Source organism: Aythya marila, assembly GCF_965140915.1.
Source record: "Aythya marila genome assembly, chromosome: 1".
In the NCBI taxonomy this organism is placed as follows: domain Eukaryota; kingdom Metazoa; phylum Chordata; class Aves; order Anseriformes; family Anatidae; genus Aythya; species Aythya marila.
Genome location: NC_139042.1, coordinates 15,565,270 through 15,573,099, shown reverse-complemented (window position 1 = coordinate 15,573,099; position 7,830 = coordinate 15,565,270).

Genomic DNA, 7,830 nt, shown 5'->3' with positions numbered 1-7,830 from the left:
CTGTTAGCAACTCCTCTTTGGCATCATAATCATGTCTGGCAGCTGAGTCTGGGCTAGGAGATGTCTTGTGGGCAGTCACACACTGCCCGTCAGCTTCAGGACAAATGAACTGCTTCCATCTCCTCAAACAGAAACATGTTGGCTTGCCCAGGCCATCCGTGCTTCTGCCTGTCCTACTTTTCACAGTAAGCAGTGTCCTAACAGTGTATGGCTTGGCCTCCTGCTAAGAAGGGGTCATATATAGTTACTGGCTCAACTGTAGCCTCCATGCAGAGGATTTCCAGAAGGTGGGTGTACCAATAACATCATCTGGTCTTGTGAGGCATTCAAGAACTCCTTAACAGTATGATTGTAGACTCATCAAAGTGCAAATCAGGGTATCATTTTACTAGTCAGGGATGTGCAGGCTACTACAAAAATGTCATCATTCCAGAGAGGTCAAGTCTTTTGTGGCACAGCTGGCATCTTTCCTGGCTTCTGGGAGTCACTAATAACCTTATTTGAATGGTACAAAAGCTGCAGTTTCTGAAGAGGCACAAAATACAATTTGGCATCAGGTCATGGCTAGGTGAACTGAAAACCCCCCAAGCATCTGTCTGGGAGCTCCTTGTCAGACAGCCAGGCCAAGCACACTAGGGTGAACACGACAGCTGAGCATCTGAACAGAAGTTTGGAGGGTGCTCCTGTGGCTCACCAGCATGAGCAGTTGGCAAACTTGGGATTTTTCCTACAAAACGTGAATGCTTTCTTTTGGAAGACAGTATTTTGAAGAACTAATGAAGGACTACAGCGTCACAAGTTAATGACTAAAAATAGGTAAGGATAGCTCTCTTAGCTTATGAAGATGGAATGACAATGAGAAAGACAATGCAGTTATTGCTATGTGACTCATCTGTGACAATAAAAAAAAAGAATAACTTACTTTTCAGACAATCTATCCTAATTGCTGCTATTCTCACACAAAAGCAAAGTTTCTTAGGTTTAATTTGGAAAGGAGAAAGTCTGTTGCTTTCTGCTGCATCATCAGGAAAAGTTCTTATTTTATTTTGTTGTTGTTTTGAGATGGATCAGCTTGAACAGACAATATGAGATCATACACTGTGGCTTTTTTGCAAAGGTCTCTCATTGGCCATTTCACCCAGTCACCCTGGGTGTTACTCTTTTGGTTCTTCATCCAGGTGTTTCTCATTAATTGTGCCTTTTTCTCCAATTCAAACATATTTTTTTTCTCCACTAGAATACCTGTCTGTGCTGAAGTCTGTGCTGCCTGAGACAGCAATGTATGGTATATGTAATGTAATAATAATGTAATGTATGGGTAGGAAGTCAGAATACCTAATTTCCATTCCTACTTCTGCCAGTGACCAGCTGCATGACCCAAGATACCAGCCCCTATATACTCCACACACACATGCATTTAGTCTTAAATGGAAAGTTTACAATGTTAAGAGGTGTTTTTGCTCTATAGTATTTGTAAGTATTTTATGTACTACGAACATAATACAATTTGGAATGAGGTTAAAATTTACATGCCCTCAGCATCATCCCTTTTCCCCTACCAATTAAGAAGCATTATATATACTTAAATCCTATAGCTTTCTATAAGCATCATACTTTTTTATGTATAACTTTTACAGATATGTATAAAGTTATGTATAAGTTATATACATATATATGTATATGTATAAAGTTATGTATAACTTTAACAGATAATTTTTTTATCTGTTATCAGAATACAGTTGCACATGCCTATTGATACTACCTATCTCTTATCAATTGCTCCCTCATGTGGGGATCTGTTAATATTATAAATAGTTAACATAAACTTTTTTTTTTTTTTTTTTTTTTCCATAACACAGAAAATCAAGAGTTTTCTAGCTAAAGATTTATTTTGCATGCAAATATGTGAATAATTGGGTCTCATAAAGGTAACCGCTCATTCTCCTCAAGGAAGCCACCGGGTTCCACAGTAGATGTTTTGCAGTAGTTATGTGTCTGTGAAGTCTGCAAATCAAGCAGCAACTAGAGCATTAATGCCACAACAATATTGTGTTCAGGGCCATAGTGTCTGCTGCTGTGTTTACAAATGGGTATTTCCTGTAGATGTGGCACTGAATTGTGGGTGCCACAACAAAAGTTCCCGGCCTTGTCTTTCCCATCAGGTGCACTTACCCAATAATGAACAATAGCTGCTGTGACTTTTTGTATTCCAGTCTTGTTATCTCGGCACATATGAAAGAGCTTGTCAAATTTCAAAGCAAAAAAAAAATATATAAATAAAAAAGCCACAATTTTAAGACTTGCTGCAAACTATAGCAGCATGTCTTGTGAGCAGATAGGATAAACCAGATATCTAGAATGCCAGATCAAGGGATCAGCATAATTTAGTCATTATTTCTGATCCAAACCATCACATGGAAAGATTAGGCTTCAGTGTCATCTAATGGATCAAAATATCAGGTATATACCTGCTTTGGATCAAAATGAGTGATTTAAGCAGGAAAAGGACCGTTTACATGTTAGTTTCTTTCTCCCTGTAAAATGTCTTTAGATTTTTATTTATTTATTTATTTATTTTATCATTAGGTAAATCTCTAACTCGCAGACTGAATTCTTTTAGGGATTTAATTTTCCAACAAATTATATGTATTTATAGAATACTTGGCAATAATAATAATAGTAATTAATGAAGGTCTTTATGTATAATATCATTCCATTGCATGAAACATCAGCTCTAATAAAACAACTCTAGTGAGAGATTAGATAAGAAAACCTTGAGTATTGAGGTGAACTCCCTCAAGCATAGAAAGCATACAAAATTTGGCTTACAGTCAAGGTTATTGAGAGGGTACCATGTCCTACAACAAGAATATATTGGGTAGATCAACATTTCTATACACCTTGGTTTATTGTACACATTGGTATACAGGCTGTAACTTACATAATAATTAATTCATATAAACTTAGATATAAATATATAAATTAAATTAAAGATTTTAAGGATATTAAATAACCTTGATTTTGCCCTTTGTGTATTTTTTTTTTTTTTTTAAGTGAAATCCATGTTTTCTTCAACCCAGTAAGACATGCCATATTGACACAGTGTGTGGGACATTTCAGGTTTGTTTATGTGATGGACAGCTTGTATGAAAATTTATCTCACAGATCCAATCTGTGTGATACTGCTCAGGTAGGAAGGGAAAAACTGAGAATGACCTCTGAGTATCATATCTTCTTTTAAAGTCATTGATAGCCTCTCTTCTTTTCATTCTCCCGTGCCTTTTTCTCAGTAATGCATAAAAGCCTGGAATAAAATCTCTAGTGTGTAATGCATAGCTAATTTTATTTTATTTTTTTTACTCCAAACCCTAGCAATTCAAAGCCAAGTAAACACCAGCAGGCTGCATTCACTTACACTATGCATGTTGATGCTAATTGCAGTTCCCTAAGCATTTTACATTGTTTGCACAAAATAGCATTGCTTTGCCTTCAAACAGTCAGTTCAATGACAGCTGGAATGAGTTTATCTCATACTGCTTAGTGTCAGGTGCATTCTTACAGCTTTCCTGTCTCCTTTTTGAGGGCTAATTAAGGCATTCTTCTCCCTTGTTTAATATTTACATTTAAACAGCTGCATCTCATTTGGATATAATGCAAAGATGGCACCTGGCTTTCTTTCCCTGAGTTAATTCTGGGATCTTTTCTTTCCTCCCCCTCCCTTCAATAAAGATCCAAAGTGGTTATTTCTGTGCTTATGTAGGGAAATGAACCAAAGTGTCTGTAAATGGAAAGAGTTGCTATTCATTCACAAACAGGGTGCATCTTCTCAGGATTCTTCACAGCAAGTCTCCTTAGGATACCTTGGGTGAGAGCAGAATGCAAAGCAGCATCCATGAGGCTTTTATCAGGCTGCTGCTTTTGTTGGGCCCAGGTCTCTGCAGGGGCTTGTTTATTGTTCCAGTTGTTTTTGCATTTTTCTTTTCTCCACATGAACAAAGAGTTTACAGGAAAAAGAAAAGAACAAAGCCTAAACATTATGGCACTCGGAGCACGTGGCAAATGCCCACATGGACAATTCCATAAAACCTCTTACATCTTAGCAGAAAGCAGAGAGGCATAGCCTGCTGTGCCTTCAGAGGTCCCCAGAGGTTCAGGTTCTCCATGGAGAACATCTTTATCTGGAGATGTGATGGAGAGAGCAGGCCTGGATTTAGGAACTAAGTGTTTTGGCAGAGTCAGCAGCTCCATTCACAAGGACCCTGGGGCAAGGTTAGAGCCTGGCTGATGTATTTACAGTAATACCACCTTTTCTGGTTCCTTCTGTAATTGTTGATCTCCACCTATCTGAGTTCTTTATAAAGATCCTGTCCAAGGATCTTTGAGAAGACTGACAGGCAAAACCTAACTCCATGCATCAGTGTGTGACAAATATCACCATCTTTGCTCAGTTGTATATGGTAATTAATTTAATTTTTGTCAGTAAATAAATACCAGAGATAGCAGATATTAACTCTACATTTTACAGCAATAGTGCACTAGGGTGTGATAATCCAGATAGCCAATAGTTATGATATAAATGCATAGAGAGAACTAATGAGAGAGGAAAGATATACTGCAATCATAAGTTTAAAGGCCATTGGTTTATTGACACAAGTTAATTGCATCTCCTTCTGACTATGCAGTTGATTTTTATCTCTCTAAGGGAAGGGGGAAGGCAGAGGCTTTACCCACCGAAACACATTGAAACGGGAAAAAACTGAGCACAACTGAGCGTCGTTGCGGCGGCCAGCCGCTGGAGGGCGGCGGGAGACACCCTTTGCCTGGTGACATTTGGAGCTGGGGGCTCCGTGCTGACCCTGGGGGCTTTTTCTTGACCCGTCGGGAAGGGAGCAGACCGCAGACTGGTCCTTCCTTGTTTTGTGACGGGTCTATCTCTGCACTTCGTCCTTGCCTCTGGAGGAACCAGACCTGCAGCCCCTTTCCCACCCTTCTCCCGTTCCCATGTTCCTTATCCTGTACCTGCTTTGTCAACCCTAGTTCTCTCCTGGTATAATGGCTCCAAAGAAAGCCTTTTCTCCCAGCCTAAAGAGCCTTAAGAGATGTTGGGTCCCTTGGCACAGGGACCCAGGCAAAACTAGGTCTATAACAACAAAAGCTGAGGAAAAAAGAAAAATCCTGCCTGAACAGTGCTCTGTGTAGGAGAGTACAAAAGACAGGACTTTTCAGAAGATTTAATTGTGAAGTGATGGCAAGTCTCGGCATGTATAATTTGCATTTTTTCCCAAAAGACTTGTAACTTGGCAGGTTTTCAAAAATGACAAATGGCACATCTGGTCTTGGAGGCCAGACCCTTCCAATCCAAATTTTAAGTCTATGTATGAAATTATAGGACACTAGAGCCTCTAAAGAGGAAGAGCACCAAGGGAGCCTTCGCCTGACTATGTACAAATGTCTTTATCTGAGGATGCAGTCAGTGAACATTGAGACTACCAGAGACGGAAATAGACAGATACTTCTTCTAAGACAAACTAATAAAATAGTACAAATGCCTATTGAAGCTACTGCTCATTATAAAAACTGTAGGTATCTAAAATACAGTGAAATTACTTTGATAACATAAAAACTCCTTTCCAACCTTTCTCAAAAACATCCATTTATTGAATCATTCTATGCATAGAAATGTGATGCCTGGGTATTAAATATTACCAAACCATTCTTTATGGAAAGAGACAAACAATCCTAAAAACACAAGCTGCTCCTTACTACACAGAAATTTTATTATTCATTTTTTCAACTGGCAAACATCAGCCTTTTATGTTATAGCAGAAGTACGCTCTCTCTGAGGAACAGGACTGCTCTGAGCACAGCCTGTTGGTTCTCATAACACACTCTGCATATTCAAGTTTGCAATTTCCTCAAACATAATAATGATACAACCACATGGGAACTAGCTACTTTGTTCATTATTTAAAAACTGAAGACTTTTAAGCACTTTGTCCTTGCACAAAGGATTATGACCAACTTGGACAGTATGGCAATGTTTGGAACAAGGAATTGGTGTCATTATCAGCTTCTATCATGATAAAATAAATAAATAAATAAATAAATGAGGTGGTTAGCACTTTGTTCTGATTTTAATGGAATTTTTCTTCACTGGAAGAGTCAGTTCCATCAGAACCTAAACTTGCCTCAGGAACATATTGATTTTAACAAACAAGTATCAAAAGGCAGTCTTTAAATCTCACAGCTTAATTCAAGTGATTTTAAAGTGCTTCATGGAGAGTAACTGAATAATTTTTGAATTTGAGTAATTGCATTCAATAAATGTTTCTCTGAGAATGTAAAAGCATTTTACTTGGGTTTGTAAATTTTCTTCCACTTCAGCTTGTGGATTACAATTTTCATACTGTGACTGTGCTTTACATTTCTCTCTATCCAGGTTGGCAGGTATCTTTCACTGCAAATCCATCCTTTTATTATTAATAATGGACCTTGACCTGTTCTCTCTTTCAGAAACAGTTCAGCCTGCATCAAGGCTGCATCAGGAGGAGATAATACATGGTTTGATCCATGTTAAAAAATCATGGTGACATTTTCTTTGAGCAGCAGTAGAGCTATTCTGTGGAGCAGGAGCTTAAATCCCAATGAAAACTTGACCAAAAAGAGCTTTTGAAAAATTGTTTTTCTTACAAACCAAAAGAAATATTCTTGAACCTATTTCAGCTCCTAATGTTATATCCTCTCCCCACACAGCAAAGTTCATTCCTCTCAACAGCCATGGGGCAGGAGGGCTGCCAGTGCCACAACTATACTGCAACTGATTATATTCAGGAACAGGAGCACCAGGAAGGGTCAACCACTGAGCGTGAGAGGAACAACCACTGAGCCTGAGAGGAAGCTTGTCCTTGCTGTGACTGTTTTTCAGGCACCCAGGTTGGGGGGTAGGGGGGGTGGGGGGAAGAGAGAAGCAGGTTTGTTTTTTGGTTTGTTTGTTTGTTTGTTTTTAATAGAGAATGGCAAAAGCAAGATGGGGAAAAAGGAAAACAACAGAAGGATACTGCAGTGTAAAGGCAAGCAGTGGTTTGTATCTGGGTAGGAAATTAGGAGTTAGAGGGAAGGAAGATGGGCAGAAAGAGAGGAAGAAATATTGCAAACTGGGACTAAAAACAATGGGATACTGTACAGATAGCAACTGATGAAGGTAACAGGAGATATGTGTGATACTGGGGAGATAGGGCTAATATCTATGTCTGTTCATACTTTCTGATAAAATGCATGGACAAATGACTGACAGAAAAAAAAATCCTCCCACCCCCCCCCAAAAAAAAAAAAAAAAAAAAAAAAAAAAAAAAGAAAGAAAGGGGGGCGGGGACTGCATTTTTCACCGAATGATAAAGAGGAGATAAATAAGAAAGTGCAAAATAGAGAAACACAAACTAATGAGGATCAGTCAGGTGGTAAATGGAACACTCGTGTATACTTTCTCCATTACTTTGTCATAACAGAGGGACATCTGGGGAAACAGAAAGGCAGCAGATGTAAAACCAGTGAAAGGAAATGTGTTTTTCCTGCTTGGCCTATAGAACATCTTCTCATGAGGCAACAACACAGCCAGGAGCTCAGCATGACTCAAAAAGGGATTGAACATTTGCATGGATGAGACCATGCAAAGTTACAGGCTTATAAACTGTGAACAAATTTAAATATTTGGAAAGAATGGAAGCCCCCTGCCTCAGGATATTTGCCAGATTTAAAATGAAACAAGAAATAAGCCTCTTCCTTGGGAACAGCTTGTGAGATTTCCATCCTCCTATTACTCAAGGCAACTTT